We start from the raw sequence: 23,751 nt of genomic DNA on the forward strand, positions 1-23,751 counted from the left end.
CCACCAATTCATCCTTTCTCTATGGACTCTAATACCTCCACCTGTCTTGGACAGTTCTTCTGGGCTCAGAAGAGTGCTTAAAAACTTCCTAATTTAAACAAACACTATCTCATTTGGGCAATGTCTCACTCCAACTATTGGCCTATCTTTCTTTGTCCTATTTTGTATCAATTTCCATGATTATTACTTCTACATTCTCGTCTGCCTTTCATTTCTTAACCTTCCCAACCTCTATAGTTTTTTTCACTTTCAGTCTTGCAGATGTTTTCTCTAAGATCTGGTAGCTTCCCTTAGCTAAGATCAATAACATTAGCTAAGATCAATAACCCAGTCTCTAAACACTTTCGGTTTCTGTTTTATTGGATGGTCACTCCACTTCCTTTGTCACCACTTCAATGATCAACTGAGGTCTCTAATATTTTTTGCACCTTGGTTCTCTGCTCTCATTCTCTTCTGAACTTTCTTACCATTTTAGACATCTCCATTGTGAAATCCTTGTTCCTCTTACCTTTTCTTAGATGTTGGTGATCTTCTTTTCTTTTGTCCAGTTCTTTTATCAACTTATATGTTTTCTTGAGACAATTAAATTCACTCTTAGAATGTACATATAATTTTTTTCATAAAACTATATCTTTCTTGAGCATCAGACTAATATGTTCAATTGTCTTCTCACTGGGTAGTTTTATATCAGGTGTGATGGGCTTCATGCTGGAGTCTTACAGACTCCAGGCCTACTAAGACCTGTGAAACCTAAATAAATGAATAATAAACTCCAAAAATATTAAGACAACCCTGAGAAAGTTGAATTAATAAATGTTTTTGAAAGCATAACATTTTGTTAATTTCACTACAAAAGTAAACTTATTTTTTACAATGTTCAATTTGTAAACAATTGAAAAAATCATAACAAAAATTAAATGTATTGCAAATAATTTCAAAAATCAAAATTATAAAAATTATAAAAACCCTCTCAAATTTTTTATTGCAAAAGTTAAATTTAATGCAGGATGTGGGTAAATTTTAATATGTTTGTTATGATGTGGGATGGGGCTTCCAGAAATAAGAGTGCCTGGGACTTTGAAGGTCTTAAAAACAGCACCACTTCCTGTATTATCTCCATCTGGATATTCCACAGGCATCTAAAAACTTGGCATATTCAAGGCCAAATTCATCTTCTTTCCTCCCTGGTATTCCCTATTTTGGTTGGCATCACCCAGTCATCCAAGCTGGAAGTCATCCTTGGCTTTTTTATCTTATCCAAGACTCCTCATATTCTCCTGTTCAATCAGTTGCTACATCCTATTAGTTTTATCTCCATGTTATGTATTAAATATGTTCATTCCTTCTATTTCTTTCTTGCTGCTGTAGTTTAAACCCTGTTCAACCTTCACTTTGACTTTTGCAATAATCTTGTAAGTGGTTTCACTGCAGTTGTTGTGGTTGCCCTTCCCTTACAGGTGACTTAAAGCTCACATTAGAACTTGTCACTCCTACTTAAAATGCTTCGGGAACTTGGTAGTGATTATAAAAGAAAGCTTGAGCTCCTGAGCATGGTCACACAAGGCTTTAGTGATCTGCTCTTACCTGTTTCTCCAGCCTTATCTCTCACTTCTCCAACTCCCCCCCCCCCCCCCCCCCCAGGCACTTGCCAGTTAATCAATTACTTTTTTGGCAACATGAGGGCCCTCCTGGCCTCTGGGTTTGCTCCTGCTTGAATGCACTTTTCTCACCTCACCTTCAACTTATTCTTGAAAATTCCACTCAGTTATTACCTCTTAAAGAAAGCCTTCCAAGAATGTCTCAAACCAACAGAATTCCCTCCCCTGTAGCATCCTCACCTACCTCTATCACAGACAACACATTCTATGGAACAATTTATTCACATGTCTTTCTCTACCCTCTCAATGATAGGTCACAGGATGGCAGGGGTGCTCTCATTCTTATCTCCAAATTCTCATTCCACACTTCAAGACAGGAATAAATTTCCTTTTAAAAAAAAATTATTTTGTTTGAGAGAGAGAGAGAGGTAGAGGAAGAGGAAAAGAATGTCAAGCAGATTCCGTGCTGAGTGCAGAGCCTGACATGGGATCTGATTCCACAACCCTGAGATCACGATCTAAGCTGAAACCAAAAATTGGATGCTTAACCGAGTTACCCAGGCCCCCCAGGAATCAATTTCTTATTCAGCCTCTGTCAGGAAAATCATTTTCCAAGTATTAATCATCTAGAAACTCAAGTCTTGGCTAGAGTACTCAGGTAGAATTCAGATACATCCAACCTAGAAATCTATCTAAAAAAGTCCCTATAAAGTAATTTTTTAACTCAGGTTGGATTGAGTATGAATTAACATGTTCTTTGAAGTGGAGACCACATCTAGTTTACATAACAATTAATATAAACTTAATCATATGTGACCATGGAGACTATCAATTTTTTAATTGCTCCTCACGAAGAATTTGCTAAAATCTCTTGGCTAAGTGTGGCCAAGGAATTGTCTCTGTTCTGATCTGGTCCAGATGTGTTTTTCCTTTAATTTCCCATTTTCTGCTGTCCTGTCTGGGGACTTGGTGTTCTTACGGTCTCTGATGTTTACATACAAGGCTCATTCCCTCTAATCCATGGTCTCTATTGGAAAGAGAAGCCTCATTCTCTTCATCTGCACTTGTTCAAAGTCCATATCTAGATTTGAAATAGTGTCTGTACTGTCTACATTTAAAGAGGTTTTTTTTCTCCAGCACTCTGCCAAATGTTCTTTGACAGCTCCTTTCCTTCTAGGTCCTTTTTTTCTCCTTCCCCTACACACCACTGCAGAAAGTGAATGAGACAGGCAAGGGGAATGAGGAGACATTTTTGTTTTCTAATGTCCTCATAAATAGGATTGTTGGATTTAATAAATAAACCCAGGATTCCCAGTTACATTGAAGTTTTAGAAAAACCATGAATTTTTCAAGTCTATCTCATGCAATATTTAAGACATACTTACACTAAGGAAAAAAATTCCATTATTCATATGAGATTCAAATTTTATTTTATATCTTATTTGGCAACCTATTCCTAAGTTGTACCCTTAGGCCCAGACACACTTCATGTGCATATTAAACAAGTAGGAATATTTTTCATTTGCACGAGGAAATATCTTCATTCCCACTTTTCCTAAAGCAAAGATGCCCTCCTGTCTATCTTTAATTTCTCTACATGGATCGGGAGCCCATAAAATAGTTATTTCCTTCTTAATTCTACAGTTAGAAAATGATATCACAATTATGATGATACCTGGCATCTGGCACCACATCTAGATTTTAGGGAGTTAGAAATATTGGGTTCTGTGGGAAACCAGAGGGCATGTGTTCCTTCTAAAGGAGGTGCCACAACTCAGTCTCAGGGTTGCCATTTGGCAATACAGGTTCACTATTTTGAGAGTCCTGTTTTTGTCCTCCAAATGAAATCCCAGACATCTTAAATAAATGTGAAAACTCCAGAATTTTAATCATTGATAACAAATTCAACTGCTAATGGAAATAAATGAGCACAAACTAAAATACACACACATACACACTTTGCACTTAAGCATCTCCCCATCTCTTGTGGTATTCAGCCTGCTGCCGCTAGAGTTGTGCACTTTGTTCTGATGTCTCAGGGCAAAAAAAAAAAAAGGTTAAGCTCTGAGTGAGAAATTTTGGAAGAGTTTCTGATGAAAATGTTCCCTCAGTTAGACAGAAGAAACACAGGTATTAAGGTAGCGAGATGATTTTCTATACATCTTTCTTCCTGAGTTTTCTCTTTTGCTGTCCCCCAATTAAGCAGACTGAGGAATCTTGCTTCCCTTTCTCAGGGAGTTTTATGGCGGAGAACAAAGAATGTAAACAATTGCCTTTTTTGGCTTTCGTTTTCAAAATTCCATGCCATTGAGGAAATTTTCTAAAGCTGTAGTCTAGAGAGTTTGAGGAGATAAAGAATGGCCCTGGGGGAACCATGAAGGTGAGATTCTCCCACACTAAAAAAAAAAATAATAATTTTCAGACAGTAGAAAGGGTCAGATGTTTGTGGTTTCTGTGAGCAGAGGACAACATCCTTCTCCTCACCATCCCTCCCTGGCAGTGCTTCAAGGAGGTGACTGGGTCCCGGAGGGAGTAGTGGCAGCGGAGGCCAAGAGTAAACACTGAATTCCCCAGAGGCACATCATAATCTCATGGCCTGAGGGAACCATCTGAATAGAAAAAACACAAATTACAAAGTGGATTGGTCTCTACCGTGATTGATAAATAAAAGGGCTTCTCTGTTTCAGGATGCTACTTAAGACCCCAGGGCTTATCTAGTGCCAGATGTGAGAGGAGACCCCAAAATGACCGTGGTTGGGGGATCTCTGGGTGGCCTTAGCGGTTTAGCACCTGTCTTTGGCCCAGGGCGTGATCCTGGAGTCTCCGGATCGAGTCCCACATCGGACTCTGCATGGAGCCTGCTTCTCCCTCTGCCTGTGTCTCTGCCTCTCTTTCTCTTTCTGTGTGTCTCTCATGAATAAATAAATTAATTCTTTAAGAAAAAAAAGAAAAAGTGACCGTGGTTGAATGTCCTAACTGCACAGTGTGATGGGGACTTAGAACTAAAATTAGTTTATTTCTAAACACAAGGCAATAGGCACAAAGGAATAGGAATCTTCACCTGAGTGTATGGATAGAGATTCTTATCTACAGCTCCTTGATACTTGTCAAACAAATCTCTATTGTACGGATAACATTATTTGTACCTACTCAGGTGGCAACAGCTCAGAGATTTACTAATTAAACAGTTCTCCTCACTCAACATATAGGGCACATTTAGTCAGGGTGGGGTGTTTTAACAGACTAAAATATAAAAACAGAAACTCTTGGATTATTTAGCATAAGACATGCCTGTGCTTTTGCCAGAAAATGCTAAGTACTTAACACTAGGTAACTCATCTAGATTACCACTTGCTAAATTCCTGACCTCCTAATGTATGTTCCCCCAAACCAGTGGGGAGCAATAGCTGTACTTAGTACATGTCTGTAGTTTAGCACTTACATGTCTGTAGTTTAGCACTTAGTACATGTCTGTAGTTTAGCACTTACAAGATCAATTGATCTTCATACCAAAGAAACTTACTATATAATAATAATAATGGTAATGATAATTATAGCATACAATAATAATAATAAAATCATGATATTATAATAATATAATAAGGTATGATAATTTGTTATATTATTAAATAAATAATTATCACTCAATCTTATTTTACAAATGAGGAAACTAAAGCACAAGAGGTAAAAAAAAAAAACTCATTCAAGATTATGCAGCTAGAAAGTTCTAGAGCTAAGATTGAAATCTGAATGTTCTGACTGGCTCCAGAATATTAAACCCCTCCCCTCGCCATAGGCTATTGGTGCTTCCTGAATGCTCTGGACTTGACCAGGTTAGTCTCCCCATTCTATGCTCTCATATGTTTCCTTCATGATGTTTATCATAGTTTGTGATGATTTGATTATTTTCTGTCTCCAGGTGGGGATACTGGAAGGCCAGGATAGCTAGCTGTCTTTGCAAATCTTTCCTCCTGTTCTGCACAATGATAGCACTATAGCCAGGCACACGACTATGATTCAACACCTACATTGCCCAGCTTCTTTTGTAGTTGTTGTGACCACATGATTAAGTTTCTACGAATAGAATATGGGCATTTTTATTTTCCCTTTCTGTTCTTGTTAGCTGGAATCAATTGTGACCCAGTGTCCACTGTACAGAGGACACAAGGCAAAGCCTCAGAGAATGGCAGAGACAAGGGAAGGCACCTGAGTCTCCAAATGACCAAATGGAGTAGAACTACCCATCAACCTGTACCTTACCTCAAACTGTTATATGAGAAAGAAATTCACTTCAGTCTTTTTCAAACCACTGAATTATTTTGGTTCTCTTTGTTACAGTAGCCTAGGCTCACTCTAACCCCTCATTGCATTTCTGGAACCTAACGAAGTATCTGGCAGAGAGCAAAGTCTCAACATTTATTGGTTGGGTAGCCCACTGAATTTGTTGAGTAACCAGCATGAATAATTGTGCATAAAACTCCTTGAAAGTTGGGATTGTGCCTTCCACTTGTTTTCTTCCACATCAAGTACAGAATGGAACATATAGTAGGAGACCAAAGAATGAATGGAGAAATGAGAGAGAGAGAAATATTGTGCATGTATACGTTCACATCTGTATGTCTTTTCACATCTTGCCAGCAATGGAAATACTTTTCAAATAGTAATAATTTATTCTTACATGAAAAGCAATTCAACCTGAAGCTCATCTGAAGCTCATCTATGAGGTATGTTCATGTAGATTGTCAAACCAAAATAATTGGGAAAAGGTAAGACACTGTATCATGTTTAATGGACTTGGAATTAAGGGGACCTGAATTTAGTTCTATTTCTAGGTTTGTGATCTTGGACAAATAACCTAGTTATTCAGACATCAGTTTGCACATCTGTATATTCATGAAATGCATAAAAAGGTTTCTTCTTAAAGATTCCTTCTAGTTCTAAAAGTCTATGATTCTGTATACTACACACTTTTTATTTTCTGGCAATATCTTGCTTCACATTCCTTAGATTCCAACCACTTTTAATGACCATTCTATGGTTCCTACAAATGATTATTTTCATTTTTTTAATTACCACATAATGAAAAAGAATTACTCTGAGCTGCACACTGTGCTAAACATGTTAAGTGCAATTAACCCTCATAATAACTCTCTTAAATAGTTAACAGGTGAGCAAACTAATCTCATAAGAGTTGAATGTTTTCTTAATGTCCCATAGCTAGTAAATGTTAGGTGTAGGTACCAAGCCCAAGTCAAATTGTTTGTCAATCATTCACCAATCCATTCATCTAGCAGCTATGTATTGAGAACCTACCATGTATTAATACAAGTCACTGTTTGAGGTGATGGAATCACAGCAGTGAACAAGACAGACAGTTGGGGCAGACAGTAAACAGTAAAGATACACATAAGGAGATTTCAGATAGTAGTAAGTTTTATATAAAGAAAATAAGATAAAGTATTATAATAGGGACATAAGTAGAAATGAGTTTTTAAAGGAGAATCTAGAGTTCTATTTTAGGAACATTAACTCTGAGATGAGTCTTTAACATCTAGGAGAAGACACTCCTATTGCTACTACTGGTGATAGTAATTGCTGTAATTTATTGCGTGTCTACCATGTTCTTGGAACTGTTATATATTCCTTAAATGCATCAACTCATTTAATCTTTAAAAGAATACCAATGAGGCATTATTCCTATTTCATAGATGAGGAAACAAGTCCTTAAATTTCCAAAGTCCTGAAACAAGTAAATGCCAAGTAAGGATTCCAAGCCAGGTACTCTGACTGTATGAGACCCATGCTTACTTCTCTTCTACACTCTCTTCCTGGAAAGGGGACTGTTAGAGGAGGGAGATGCCAGAGACAAAGCCCAGGATGGGCAGGGTTGTGAGTGTACATATGGCATTAAGACCACCGGACAGGACCCAATGGCAGAGAGACAAACAGAAAGACAAAGAAAGGCAAGCTAGAGTTCTAAGGTGCACCAGGATTTCAAGGTCAGGTGGACAGCCTGGGAGGTGACAGGGAGGGGATGAAACTAGGAGAAAGTGTAGTTAACAACAGGCAACAGAGAAGATAAATATTTCAAATAAGGAGGTGGTCCTTATGTAGAGATTATTGCTGAAAAGTCAAGTAATATAAGGACATGTTAGTGACCACAGGACAGTGTTGAACTTGATATGAGTGGCCTCAGGGTGAAGGGACAGCAGCCTAATTGTGGTTCTGGAAAGAATGTGTACTGAGGAAGTGGAGTGCCCATATAAATATATGTAAATAAGTTGAGAGAGTCTTGCTGTGAAGGAGATCAGGGAAATGAAAGGACTTGGTGAAAAGAGGAGGATGGGTGGCCAAGACACATGCATATGTACATGTCTCCGTGCTCATATACATATTTTTAAAGATTATTTATTCATTTATTTGAGAGAGAGAGAACATGAGTAGGGGGAGGGACAGAGGCAGAGGGAGAGGGACAGGCAGACTCCCCATTGAGTGGGGAGACTGATGCAGGGCTCGATCCCAGGACCCCGACATCATGACCTGAGCTGAAGGCGGACACTTAACTGACTGAGCCACCCGGGGGCCCCTACATGTTCATATACATATTAAAGATGGGGGGGGGGGAACACTAGAACCTGTTTGGTTTCTCTGATTTCTATTCCATGATCTCAACCTCCATACCACACCATCCCCATAATTACATTAAATAAGAAAGGACCAAATAGGCTTATTAATGAACAGAAGTGGAATCCACATGTAATTGATTAAAAACAACAAGGCTATAAAGCTATGTCAATAATGTAAAAGCAGTCCTTGGTGCTGGAATCACATTGTCAGTTTCCTCATCTCTCCATCTCATTCACCCATCACATAGGCAAATAGGAATCCAGGGAGTGGCAGGGGTGTCCAGTGCATATTCATAAGTTTGCCCCTAGGAAATCTGTTTTTGAATCACAAATTTCAGCTTCAGTCTTCCCTTAGCTGTGTGACTCTGTGCTTGGGTAGTTTTGAGAGCCAAGAAGTTTCCTCATAATTTGGGATTCTGTATGTACACAGTCAAACCTTAGTAAAAATAGAATTAAAAGCTGTGAGCCTCGGTGTCCATCAAAAGATGAATGGATAAAGAAGCTGTGGTCTATGTATACAATGGAATATTACTCAGCCATTAGAAACGACAAATACCCACCATTTGCTTCAACATGGATGGATGCTGAGTGAAATAAGTCAATCGGAGAAGGACAAACATTTTATGGTCTCATTCATTTGAGGAATATAAAAAATAGTGAAAGGGAATAAAGGGGAAAGGAGAAAAATGAGTGGGAAATATCAGAAAGGGAGACAGAACATGAAAGACTCCTAACTCTGGGAAATGAACTAGGGGTGGTGGATGGGGAGGTGAGTGGGGGCTGGGGGGTTACTGGGTGATGGGCACTTGACGGGATGAGCACTGGGTATTATTCTATATGTTGGCAAATTGAACACCAATAAAAAATAAATTTATTAAAAAAGCTGTGTTTATGCACACATTGACAGTAGACTATTTATTCAGTCATTTATCCAGCAAACATTTATCGAGTGTCCACTCTGATAAGCACCATGCTAGACACTCATTATATAAAATGGAGAAGACAAACACCCTGCCCCCAAGGACCTCTCAAGAGTGGAGACAGGAAGAAAACTTTTACAACTAGATGTCGTAGAGCAAACCAAATGCAGTGTTGGTGATATTGCAAAGTTCGATGGTACCCTCGTGAGTCGAAGTGCTTTGTGTGTGTGGGATGTATGTATGTGTGTGGTCTAAATGTACCTAAAGGGAGGGGGAGGTTTGAGCTGGGCCCTGAGGGTGATTAGGATACAGCTGGCACAAGGAACAGTGTAAATAAAAGCACATGGGTACATCAGTTCTGTTCATGATATGAGCTACTAAGTATTTCTACAACACTGGAAAGACAAATGGGTGGTGAGAAGGTCTAAGTTGTGGGGAGTGGTTTTCGGTAAAGCAGCAGGATTGAGGCTAGAAATGTAGGTTGGTTCAGAGCATTTGTTCATTCATTCATCTTTCCATTCACTTAACAATGACTTTTGAGGGCCTGCTCAGTACTAGGGCCCTGTGTGTATTGTTAAGGATGCAGGGGTGAGCAAAAATGGATGCGATCCCTGTGCATGTAGAGCTTTTCGTCTGATGTGTGAAGAGCATTGGCTGCTGTGCTAAGTTACAAATTTCAATTTTTAAGAACTGTAAATAAGATCTTTTCAATGTCGATAATCAGATCTGTGTTGTGAAAACTCAACTCTGTAGGTCACATGGAGGGTGGACTTGAGAAAGGAGAAGGTAGAAACAGGGATATTACTCATGAGGGACATTACTTGTGAGGCTGGTGCAGTGGTCTCAGAGAGGGATGCTAAGGAGGGAAACTAGGGCAACATGATCAAGCATGCTGGCATTCAGCCATCTGTGACCATTTTATTAATTCATTTAGGAAATACTTTTTGAGAGGCAGCATAGCAAAGCTGTTGACATGGGCTTTGGAGCTTCATCTGGGCTCTGCCATTGATTATCTGGACAAACCTGGGAAATTATTTCATCCCTGTGCTCAGGTCTTTTAATCTCAAAAACTGATGTCACAATAACTGTTCCTACCTCTGCTGGCTTGAATAGCATCCCTCCAAATTCACATTTACCTGTAACTTCACCACTGTAACATTATTTGGAAATACGGTCTTTGCAGGTCACATTAAGATGAGACGATCCTGGAATCGAGTGGGCCTTAATCTAATGAGTGGTATTCTTATAAGAAAACAAACACACAGGGGACACCGTGTCATGATGGGGATAAGGTTGGAATGATGCACCTGCAAGCCACCAATGCCAAGCCTACCACCCCCCACCAGAAGCTCGAAGAAGAGGCACATAAAGACTCTATCCTACAGATTTAAGAGGGAGTATCACTCTGCCAATTCCTTAATTTTGGACTTCCAGTCTTTAGTACAGTCTATTGACGTGAGAAGTGGGAGAGAATACATTTCTGTTGCTCTAAGCCACCCAGTTTGTGGTAATTTGGTAAAGCAGGCACAGGGAACTAATGCATAGCTCATGGTGAAGATTAAATTTGTTAATACATGTAAAGTGCTTAGGGCAGTAGCTGTATGTGGTATACGCTCAATAACATACAGGCCATTATTATTATGTGCCTAACATTATTCTGTTGCAGTCTCCTGGCTAGGCTCACTTGATTGGGAAAATGGCCCATTGAACCTATTGTTGGTAATTATGTGTGAGTAGGTGCTTGGTGGGTAAAAGTGATGTTTGACATACCTTTATCGAGAAAATCTTTCTAGAGAGATTACCCATTTCACTATGTATCACATTCTTTTAAAAGTAACATCAAAATGGCAAGTTTTCATTTTTTGACGGCTGAGTAATATTACATTATGTGTATATAACTATTTGTGTATATATATGTATAATATTATATATATATAGCATATAAAACTAGGGGGTATTATGCTAAGCAAATAAGTCAAAGACAAATACCATATGATTTCACTCTCATGTGGAATTTAAGAAATAAAACAGATGAACATAGGGAAAGGGAAGGAAAAATAAGATAAAACAGAGAGGGAGGCAAACCATAAGAGACTCTTAATGATAGAGAATAAACTGAGGGTTGCTGGAACAGTGGGGAGGGATGGGGTAACTGGGTGATGCATATGAAGGAGGGCATGTGATGGAATGAGCACTGGGTGTTATAAACAACTGATGAAACACTAAATTCTACCCCTGAAACTATTAATACACCATATGTTAACTAAATTGATTTTAAATAAAAAAAAATTAAAAAATGTAAAAGTAGAGTCCACACCCTTTGTCATTCACTCAATATACTTCTGTCCACTCTTGGGCACAAAGTCTCCTATTCTCTCCTGCAGCCACCTAGGAGAGCAACTATATTAGTTTTCTGGGGCTGCCATAACAAAATAGCAACAGAAGTTTGAGTTGGGTAGCTCAAACAACAGAAATTTATTTTCCTATGGTTCCGGAGACTAGAAGTCAAAGATCAAGACTTTGGCATGTTTAGTTTCTCCTGAGGCCTATCTCCATGGCTTGAAGGTAGCAGTCCTCTCACTGTGTCCTCACATGATGTTTTGTGGATGTGCATCCTTGCCATCTCTTTTTGGATGTCCAGATATTCTCTTATAAGTATACCAGTTGGATTGGATTAGGGCCTACCCTAAAATGGCCTCATTTTAACTTAGTCACTCCTGTAAAGGCTCCTACCTTTAAATACACAGCATAAAGAATTGGGGGTTAGGACTTCCACATACCAATTTTGACACATAACTCAGTTTCTAACAGTAGCCTAGGACAGGTCAAGTTCTAAGGTTCAGTCGTTAGCTAGAAGCTGTTTGCTCATCTTTTGAAACTCTTATGGGCCAGGAAGACCCAAGTCAGAGATTCCAAGTCCTCTGCCTGGATTGGCAGGAAGTGGTGTGTGAGCCAAGGAGGGGTCTGGTGTGGTTTCTGGTGGAGTTGTTGGGGGCACGTGGGCATTGTGTGAGATGGGGACCCTTGCTGTAAATGCCCATTTCTGTGGGTACACACCCTCTAGACTGTTATTTTCTGGAGGGCAGGGACCATTTCTATCTTGTTCATCTTTGGATTCCCTGATGCCACATAGTCGGCGTATTTGTGGAATGAATGATTCACTTTTGCAGCCTTTTCCCTATGTGAAAGTCACTTTCCATGTAATGAAAGCAAATTCCTTCTGCATCTAGAAACCTTCAACATCCTCCAATCTTGATCTTAAAGAGGCCTTGTCTTGTTTTTTCTCTTTGGAAATGTTTGATGCTCACAGATGTAGGCTGTGCTCCAGGCAACCCTATAAGGCGTCACTTTATTTATTTAATATTCAAAATATCCACCACTCAGAGGTGAGCTTCCTGCCTCAAGTTACACAGCTGTCAAGCGACTACTAGATGAGCTTGAAACTCAGGTCTCTCTGACTTCAGACTCAGGCCCATAACCACCAGGCTTTTCTGCCTCACAACCAGCATTTCTGTCTCAGATTTGTTAATGCTTGTAGGTCTTCAGAATGGATTCCCAGGGATAACCAGGCCTCCTGACTATTTAAGTCAAGTTATTTGATTTGGTTTGATTAATAAATGTATTAAGAGAAGATATACGTTTTTAAGCCAAATAACAGTACCACTTGTTTTACAAAAACCTTTGCTTAGAACCTAGGATTCTATGGATGAAACCTCCAAATGGTACTAAGCTTCATCTCCCTTTTCTTTCAGCATTTGATCTGTCTGGGGGTGGACATGGTGTTTAGGTCCACACACTGAGATGAAAATTCACAAAAGGAGACTGATCTGTATTCCCTTTGTCAACCAGACTTGAACTGTAAGATTTTTCTCTCCCCCGCTTATTTTTCTTTTCCTTTGCTTTGCTGCTGCTGCTTCTTCTTCTTCTTCTTCTTCTTCTTCTTCTTCTTCTTCTTCTTTTTAAACCAATTTGACTTATTGTCTTAATATTGTATAGATGCAGCCCTGGTGATACTCAGGATGAGTTTGGTATTCTTCAAGATCTAAACACAATGGGGGTGACTTAAGGACAGAGTTTCAGCTTTGCTTCTGACTCTCCTTGGTTTTGTGGGTTTAACTTAATGTTATTTGAAAGTTTTTGTGTGTGTGTGGTTGAATATATACTATAACTTGTTCTTTTGTGACAACAAGATTTATACTGGCGGTGTCTCTCATACCACTGGAAACTGGAAGGAAATCTACAGTGTGAACCTCCGGGAGTTTTAAAAAGACAGCAGCCGTTATTCGGTGGTGATGGGTTCAGGCTGTCTTTGAGCCTAGTTACATACAGCCTTATGCTCTACCCTGGATCTCAGGTGAGATCAGTGTGCAAATGGTCTGTCAGATATTTAATACATCACCTATGCATTTCGACCACTTCCCTGCCTTCTCCTTAATTAAGATTTCTTCAGTGAGTAAGATTTCAGGAGAAAGAAAAGATCTGATGGAACTGTATTAAATACCAACTCACTTCCCAGGTTTTTGAGTTTTTTTACTTAAATTAACTTGGCCTGAAAGACGAAGGGATTTGAACAAAGTATAGAAGCTAGTGTTCCATTTTGTGTATCATTTTGGCTCCAGAGAGCTGCTTCTGGTAAAAATGAGCCTGTGAGATGGAGCTGTTTTATGCAAGGGCTAACAATACTAGTCTTTTATAAATCATAAATCCTCTTAACCTCAAACAATTTGGAGCCACCAACTGTAATCTATAAGGTTTCAACTCACAGGGATTTCATTTCTTCTCAGTGCCTTTCAGGCCATTAGGCAAATATTTACATGAAGTCCTCAGCTATTAGGGGATTTAAAATCATTTTGTGTTGGAATAGAAATTTCTGGTCTATACCTCCTCTGTTGAATTTTTTGATATGAGTTTTATGTGTTCCTTTTGTATTTTCTGCAGGTTTGGCAGCCATTTGATTTAATTTCTTTTAGAAATAATTTGTAATAGACAAACCTTAGGTTGTTTTTTGTTTTGTTTTTTGTTTTGTTTTTGGATGAGGAGAACAGTGAGGTAGACAAATTATCATTGCGTAATTCTTTCTTTTTGTGGTTTCCCCTGCACCATGTGTTTCTGTTTTTGAAAATAAATAGGAATCAATGATAGTTATTACTTGACACTATAGCAATCAAGATCCTTTAGCATAAGCAATGGCAAACAACTCTAGAAAACTTGAGCAGAAAAGGAGTTTATTGGGTACTTCAAAATCAAAGAGAGGGCTAGAAGATTGATCTCTGATGAGCAGAGAAATCAGCAAGACTAGATGGTGGAGAACAGGAACTATTGAACAAACCCATCAGGATGCAACTATGAAGGGAGACAACCAGTGAGCACCAACTGTTTATTTCCTCCCTCCCTTCTGTGTTATCATTCTGAGCAGATTCACTGCAGTCCTGGGAGACAAGGTCTGATTAGCATAGCTCCATCACATGCTTCATCTTTGTCTGGGGAAAGACAGAGCATGTTTTTTGGGATAACTCAACGATCCATATAATGGAATCTCTCTGAAAGGAAATATGGCTCTGTTAGGAAAGAGAACTGAATGCTGAGGAGCCAAAAACAACATCCACTTATTGCTTAACATCACACTTAGAGAAATAAGCAAAAAAATTCCATTTTCTTCTTGCACCTAGTGCAGGATTCCAAAAATTCAGTAAGTCTCTTTACAAATTAATTTTACCTCAGTGAGAAGAATCTGATCATCTTAGACTCAATTCAATGAGACAGTTGTGTAATCCCTTTAGCTTCAAAGTGGAGAGAATACCAGGAACAATACCCTTGATTCAATTCCACACTGTAAGCTGGGCAGTTTAGAAGAATGGCCTGGGTTTTCCTCCAAGCACTAATGAAAGTTAATGATCAAGAACTGGGCTACATGCTTTTATATGGTTGCTTATTATGAGCTATTTAACTTTTACAGCTTTATTAAATGTTTTATGGAAAGGTTTATTTCATGATTTATTATAGCTCTGTAGGATGGCCATGTTTGACTAAGAAGTCTGACAGATGAGCACAAATGTTTTGCAAATATCACTGGTAAGCAGTTTCTGGGTAAAATTATGTTTCATTTTGACATTTTGTGGAGGCTGGGTGGGAGTGTTCTCTTTAACGAAGCCCAGTAGAGCTGGGTGATATAACAGGAGAGGAGTAGAAAGTTGAAGGAGCATGCCCCACGTTCTGATTTTTAGATGCAAAAAATAAATTAATTAAAATAAAATATGTTATAGAAGTCCACTTTGGCTGAAAGTGAACATTTGAGTTAAGAACCCCTCCCTCTACTCAAAATATATCTAGCTGATATTAAATGTGCTTTATAAAGCTAAAAATAATATTTTACAGTGTATTTATTTTACTTTACAATAAATTCATGAGGTTGTAAAATAATAATAATTACCGTTGTTCTAAGCCTTTTTCTAAGCACCTGACATTCAATATCTCATTTAATCCTTATGATAAGATATTAGCTGAGTATGAATATTGACCTCATTTTATAGGTGGGGAAACTAAACCTTCTATAAGTTTCCCAAACATTTGACTCCAAGTCCAATTTATATCTCACCCTGTCACAGAGACCTAACTGCCTGATAGTCTGATGTGTGAGCCATTCAAGTTATCAATTGATCTTTGAGACATCTTTTTCTTATTTTTCTACAGACAACATAAAAACTATTGAGGACAATGCATTCTAAGGCTACAGTCACACTGGCTGTATCTCAAGTTTGCCTTGTGAATACTCTTGCCATCCTCAACCTGACTACAGGTCACTACCTTTTTAGAAAAAAGCTCACATCTCCAGATTCTTGGTTCCCATTTGTCACCTTTGCTGGGAAATATGGGCCATTAAGTTGAACTTTTCCCTGCAAAGCAAGAATATAGCTATTTGGAAATCAAAGTGTCATGTAAAAAATTCCTGAATACTTGCCTAATTTTTATCAAGAATACAAATTTTGTTTTTCTCCTCCCAATTTTGTTAATGTTGCAATGAAGAATTCAGCTGAAATACCATTTCTTTGCAAAAACACCCCACATCTACCCCTTAGACAACTTGACTTTGTGTAACATATGTTTAAGGTATAATACAGCATTTAACCTGCGATTCATTGAGAGCCAACTATGTCTCAGTGACTGTTATGAGTACTTTACATATGTTGTTACACCTCACTTAATTGTCACCACAGAACTAAGTATTATCTTTTTATACATGGGGAACCTGATACCTCATAAACAGAAAGTTTATGGGGCAGATCTGGGTTTCAAACCTAGGTCTCTGTCTCCAGGACTCAATTTTCTTTCCTGTACTCCATATGGTCTTTTCCTGGAGGTGAAAGAAGGGCATCCTTAAGGATGTCCAAATTAAGCTCATTGGGGGGAATTTTCTAACGTGTTGTGATGTTTAAATTAGGGAGATATTTGAAGATAGGTGCCCTCATTGGGGCTATAAAATAAAAAGCCTTTGGCTTTATCAATAGGAAAGTCTCCAATTTACAATCTTATTGTACTGCCCTACCTTCTCCCTACTCTTAAAGTCCTTCCTCTTTTCCTGCTCAAGCAGCAATCTCAGTCCCCAGGGTAAAGTCCAAAGAATTTACCAGGCATATTTAAGGCCTAAAAGTTGATATGAGGGCAGCCCGGGTGGCTCAGCGGTTTAGCACCGCCTTCAGCCCAGGGTGTGATCCTGGAGACCTGAGATCGAGTCCCACATCTGGCTCCCTGCATGGATCCTGCTTCTCCCTCTGCCTGTGTCTCTGCCTCTCTCTCTGTGTCTCTCATGAGTAAATAAATAAAATCTTTAAAAAAATTAAAAAATAAATGTTGATATGACTCTTGAACATGGTGAAACTTGGCATTTGTGAGTACATCTGTATGTGTATGTTTAGTTACAGGGGTGTGGGGTAGGGTATGAGCAAGAGGAGACATTATCCAAAGGGATATGTGTATGACTTATATATGTGTTTCCTTGCTGGGGAAGGGGAGTATAAAATCAAAAGGTGTGTGTATGTGTGTGTGTGTGTGTGTGTGTGTGTAAATAAGGTTTGTGTGTATAAGGGATGATTATGCAGTCATGTGTATATTAATTAATGGTTTGTGTGTGTAATCACAGTAGCAAGCATGTAAATTGGGAGAGAACATGTGCTCATGTGGGAAGGAAGAAGTATCCAAATCCCAGGTTTAGAGTTCAACTGAGGAAAACGTATGGATTTACACAATTCAAAAAAAAAATATATATATATATAATAGAATATTGCTCAGCTGTCAGAAAGAATAAAATCTTGCATTTGCAATGATGTGGATAGAACCAGAGGATATTATGCTAAGTGAAATGTCAGAGAGTTCAATAAAATACCATATGATTTCACTCATATTTGGAATTTAATAAATAAGACAAATGTACATAGGGGAAGGGGAAGAAAAATAAAACAAGATGAAAACAGAGAGAGAAGTAAACCATAAGAGACTCTTAGTTATAGGAAACGAACTGAAGGTTGCAGAAAGGGAGAGGGGGTAGGGGGATGGGATAACTGGGTTATGGGCATTAATGAGGGCACGTGATGTGATGAGCACTGGGTATTGTGTGCAACTGATGAATCACTAAATTTTACCCTTGAAACTAATAATACACTATATGTTAACTAAATTGAATTTAAATAAGAATTTTTTTTTAAATCCCCTAAAAGTTGACCTACGTAAATTTACCCTAGATTAATGGTATAGGAAGTAGAAACGCACCACATGCACACACATCAAGCTACTTTGAATAAAGCACAACCAGAAATAGGACAGATCCATTTTGGATATTCCCTGAGGAATCAGTACAAAAGGGACAGTATCATAGGGCACTTTACCTGCTACTTCACCCTGAGCTAATTATTTTTATGTGTCTTTCCGGATTTCTACAGAGTGGACTAGCTCTGTAGAAACTGTTAAGCCTTTCAAATATATCAAGATACTGGTTAGCAAGGGATAGAACAAATAACCAGCAATTAGGTTTGTTACCAACTAACTGTGAATAACCTGGGAAATCACCTAGGCTTATTATACCTCAGACTTTGCATCCCCTAAACAAGCAGTAGAGTATTTGTCCAACCTACTGTTCAGGGCTGTTTTATTGTGGCCAATGAAATAATGTGAAAGCTTATGAATAGCATATATATTATAAAGCAAATAAATTGTTATTGATTTTGTTGTTGTCTTGGAACCAAGTTATTGAATGTACTTGTTGTTTAGGTTCTCTGCTAACTGATTAAGTGAAATGAGCACCTAATGTAAAAACACAGGAGTTGAAAATGTGAGCTTGAGCACTACTTTCAAGTAGTGCTTTGGCACAGTGGTTTTTACCTCTTGAGCCTTAAGAGTGTCCACATTTGTAAAGTAAATTTATGATACTCTGATTAACTCATAGGATTACTTTAAGGACTCCATGGGATGTGGGAGCACTTTGTAAGCTTCCAAATATCATTCACATGAAGAGGGTATTAGTGTTTCCCTCATCCTCTCCTAGCAAATTTCACTTTATCTTGGTTCATGTGATAAAGGGAAGGTTTGAGAGCTTTGCCAATAAATACACGTTTTGTTTACCTCCCTGTCTTTGAGCACATAATTAACAGCTGGCTGGTGTTCATGGACCCAGATGTGTTATTGTGAATTAGGATTAAGAGGCTCTCTAACCACTAAAGCTTCTTGAAAGTTAGTTTATCATGTAACACTGAATAATTGGCTAGGCAATTGATGAACATTTAACTAATGACTTTATGTTGTTTTATTAGCCTATGTATTTTTAGTTTTATATCTTCAAGCTTAATATCTAGATACTAATTGATTCATTCATCAAACATTTATGGAGTTCTTACCTGGTTCCAAGTAGAAATTAGGTCTCTGGAGATGAAAAATACTTGGTCCTTGTTTCCAAATAGCTCCAAGTCTAGTTAGGAAACAGGTAAAAACTAAAAAAAAAAAAAATGATTCCAGAAAGGTGCAGTAGGTACATTAATAGAAACATAGATGCAGGTGCTGTGGGAGAAGAGAGGATGAGAGCCTAATTCTGACATTTGCCCCAGATGTTGGAGGTTATGATGGACCTGAGTCTTGAAGGATCCATGAAAGTTTACCATGCAGAGAGGAGGGAGAAAGATTTGAGGCAGGGGAAACGATAATACAGACATGAAAGTGTGAAAATGAATCGTATATAGTAGAATTGAAAGTAGATTGATATTGACCCATTAGGATACCTACGAGGATACAGTTGATACTTCTCTCCTAAGAGTGGGAGAAGTAGTGACCAATTTATTAAGGACTTGGAATTCCAAACTGAGAAACTCGAGTTCTCTCTGCATTCAAGGATGCACTATAGGCAGGAAGATAAATAACATAATCAAAGTTGTAGTTTAGGAAGGGTCAAAAACAAACTTTTGTTGAACATCTACTATATACTCTGTGTGAAGCTGTGACAGACTAAAGATAAACTATCTTGAGGATTCTGATCTACTGGAATTTATAGTAAAGTACATGGTGGGGACTGTGAAGTTTTCAGCCCTTGATTAGTTTAGAGTATAAAGGCACCAGGATGGAGAAATTCAGTCCATTAGAGCAATACCAGAAGATAGCCCGGTAAATAGTGGTGTTTGGGCCAGAATTTGTTCATATCACCCTCCTCCACTCTACCCCAAAGTATTCTGATAAGGAGACTCTTCCAAACCTTTGTGAGTGGGTACAAGTGCCAGTCACATACCCTATTATTAGCAAACATCAAGTATAGGCCTCTTCTACTTTGGAAAAGAAAAGAGATACTTCTGAGTACTATGAAAATATACTCTGTAAAAGAAGAATCCTCTAGGCCTATGAAAATTTATGGCAGAGAAAAGGAACACATTTCTTTGTGTTGGATTAGAAGATGAAGATCATTATCTTCAAAAATTATTTTTTGATGGGAAATGGAAAATTGTTTGACAGTAAGATGCAAATAGACACAGGCTTTTTAAAGATAAGAGCAGAGAATAATGAGAAGAGAACATTCTGAAATGAAAATACAGCAAGATGAAATGTGAAGACAGTAAGTTGAGCAGAAAAGAGAACTGGGTGAAATAAGGAAGATGTAGTAGCCAATTTAGTTAATCGACGTGCTTATTCCTCTCTCTGAGCCAGCTCTCCTACTCCCATTTCCCACACTGGAGAAAGGGCACATGATTTGCCTTGCTCCCAGTTGATTGGATTAGAGATGGACACATGATCCAAACATGGCCAGTCAATTTTCTAGAAGAAAATAGGGACCCAGGAATGATATGCAGGCTTGAATGGTGCTGAAAGAGAAAGGTAGAACTAGGTTGGGAGACATTTTTCTTTTCTGTTCATGGAGATCTGAATTGAAGAGAGGAATGAAATAAGAAGATGAACAAAGGAAAGCAGAGACAAGAGACCACAGAGTCTGTAGAGAGATATACACAGAGAGAAAGTAGCTATCTTGGTTCCTGACAACTTTCCAGTTCCTCATTCCAGTCTCCCATGAGGCCTCTCACAAGACTTCCTGACTTTGGATACTATGAATTACACTTGTATTATTTTAAAAACATTCCACTTTTGGCTTACCCTAATTTGAATGGGATACTATTATTTGCAACCAAATGGTCCTTGACCAAAAAAGAGGGATTACAAGAATACTAAAAACAAAACAAAACAAAAATCCAGTACTAGTGTAGACTTCTGTTTTGAAAGTCAGCTGGAGAACAGCTTCTACTGCAGAATTTCTTGATTTCCCACAAAAATACATATAAATTAAAGGATTTAGAAACAAGTCACAAGAACATTGAAAATTAAGACTTTTAGTCAACCTAATTCCAGAATCAATGGAGTTGATTTTCAATACTTATTTGACTTAACCTCTCAATGGCATTTGTCACTGTGGGCTAGCCCTTCTCTCCTGAAGCACTTTCTTTCTTTGGCTTTCATGACTATATTCTTCTGGTAGTTTTCATACCTCTTTAGCTACATCTCTGTCCATTTTCCTTGTTCCTACTTGACCCTTTGATGGTTTCCTTACAGTATTCCTGGGCATTCTTCTCTCACTCTACTCAGCATGGTTGCACTCACAGTTTCTGTTATTACCCATATACCAATGATTTTGAAATCTTTTTTTTAATAATAAATTTATTTTTTATTGGTGTTCAATTTGCCAACATACAGAATAACACCCAGTGCTCATCCCATCAAGTGCCCCCCTCAGTGCCCGTCACCCATTCACCCCCACCCCCCGCCCTCCTCCCCTTCCACCACCCCTAGTTCCTTTCCCAGAGTTAGGAGTATTTATGTTCTGTCAGTCCATAGCCCCAAAGTATACAGACATCTTCCTACTAGAAATTTCCACTGGAATGTTATGACAGTATATCATAGGTAACCCAGATCATTTCTATTTCTAGCCAAATCTGCCCCCTTTTCAAGAAATACCACCTTCTCCATCTTCCCAGTCATTCCAACTAGAAACTTGGGAACCATCCTGAAATATTTCCTATCCTTTTCCTTGATATTTAGTCACTCACTAGGTCTTGTGAAGATGAATAGAAAAAAAAAAAAACTAGGACAACATCCCCACTCTATCCCTACCCACTGACATTTGATTTAGTGCCAGCAATCTCTAAGCTTCATCTTCTTTCCATGTTCTTCACCTGTAGCACAATCCTGATAGGTTCACAGAAGTCCTGGCAAAATGAAAGCCTGTGTGTGTGTGCACACTAGAGGAGTATATGCTGAAATAAAGAACTCTAATAACAGTGGATGATGGAAATTGAGTTCTAAATAAATACTAAGAGATTAGAGTATCAGAGAACAAGGTGAAGAGTGTACAGAAAGCAGGGCATTAAGTGAAACTGTGATAGAGCCCAAGGATTGGGCTGGAATGAAGCATACCCACCTAACCTCATCTCTGCATATCACCACCACCACCACCCTCTGCTGCTACCACCACCTCCATCATCTTCCACTCACAGTTGTATAGCTGTAAAGGAGATTCCTCCATCATATGGCAGTGTATAAGTCCAATAGAGTCCACACACACTCTGTGGACAAAGTCCGTCTGAAAACCCTTTTCTATGTTTAAGAATGAATAAAGTTAGAAAAAATGGAAAGAACCAATATAGGATTTATGAAAACAATACTGTAGAATAAAGGAAAGGGACAAGTATTGGGAGACTCAAAGGAAGGACTGATTTCTGAAAATGATCTATTGTACTGTATTAAAGTATAGGCAAAACTGATGTAAAAAAAAAGATACTCCATAATACAGGTTATCTTTTCTTTTTTAAAAAATAGAAGTTTATTCTTCTTTCATGTAATAGTCTAGAGGCAGGATGGTCAAGAATAGGAAAGCAGCTCTAAGAGATGCCTTCTATCTTATTACTCTGTAGTTATCTAGAGTAATACTATTCAGAATGAGGTTCAGTCAGTGAGAGGCCTTTGACCTTCTTATGAACAGTTAGCAGAAACAAGTACAGAAATTGACAGTTTATTTTCTCTGATTTTTCAGTAACAATACTTATCACTGACCAGTAACAAACAATTTTCAGATTGTACCTGTCCATGCATCACACTTTGAATAGCAGTGACTGCGTGGGCCATCCTCATGGTATACTTGACACTGACTAACTAATGCCATGCTATAGACAGAGAGATGCAAGAAAATTCTTCAAGAGGAACAGGCAGCAACTGTACCAATATTAATACCAAAATTAATAAGATAAAATGAAATTAAAGCAGGATATGATAAATTAAAGAGAGAATAAAAGGAGATAAAAAAATAAATGATAAGCCAAAGATGTTGTTGAAATTACAATTTAACAATAACCTTAAAATCTACTTTGGAGGCAATGGAGAGCATAAATCAATGCTGTGAAAAATCCAGTAAATGGTGTAAGAGATAAATCTGAGCTCTTCTCCTAAAATGCAGAAAAAAACTTAAAGAAACTTAAACATTTGAAAAGGAAAATGACATAGAAGCCAAAAACAGAGAACCAAAAATCAAATAAATTACTCTCCTGAAAAAAAGAAAAAACCCACCACAAATAGAATTAAATTATTAATTAAAGATGTAAGACAATACAATCTTAACTGAGATGAAGCAAGACTTGTTTATTTTTTATTTTTTTATTCATTCAGAGAGAGCGAAGAGAGAGGCAGAGACACAGGCAGAGGGAGAAGCAAGCTCCATGCAGGAAGCCCGATGTGGGACTCGATCCTGGGTCTCCAGGATCACACCCCAGGCTGCAGGCAGCGCTAAACCACTGCGCCACCAGGGCTGCCCACAAGACTTGTTTAAAGATTTAAAAGTTCACTCCATTCTAGGAGAAAATCAGTGAAAATGTAATTAAACTTACATTCATCCACATAAGATTTCTGGACTAGAAGAATAAAGAAAAATACATTGAAAATCCAGGCAGAAAAAAAAAATGTAATGTGGGGGAAATCTAGATTTATTCTTAATAACAATGAATTTTATGATTACAGAATTTTGAGTGAGGAAAAAAACCTACAACTATTAGCCAAGAATTTTATAACCAACCAAATTATCTTAGTCTTTCATAGGTAAAG

The 23,751-nt window shown here is 38.2% G+C and overlaps 1 protein-coding gene and 1 long non-coding RNA gene across 6 annotated transcripts in view; both read left to right on the plus strand.

The window, feature by feature from the left end:
* Positions 1-23,751, plus strand: part of LOC144282446 (uncharacterized) — a 139,822-nt gene that overhangs the window by 60,873 nt on the left and 55,198 nt on the right. The window lies entirely within an intron of this gene.
* LOC144281653 (uncharacterized) lies at positions 13,164-16,935 on the plus strand. Its single transcript, XR_013350080.1, has 3 exons — positions 13,164-13,498; positions 15,148-15,216; positions 15,835-16,935. It is a non-coding gene; the product is annotated as an uncharacterized LOC144281653 (long non-coding RNA).

Source organism: Canis aureus, chromosome 13 (assembly GCF_053574225.1).
Source record: "Canis aureus isolate CA01 chromosome 13, VMU_Caureus_v.1.0, whole genome shotgun sequence".
NCBI classification, from domain to species: domain Eukaryota; kingdom Metazoa; phylum Chordata; class Mammalia; order Carnivora; family Canidae; genus Canis; species Canis aureus.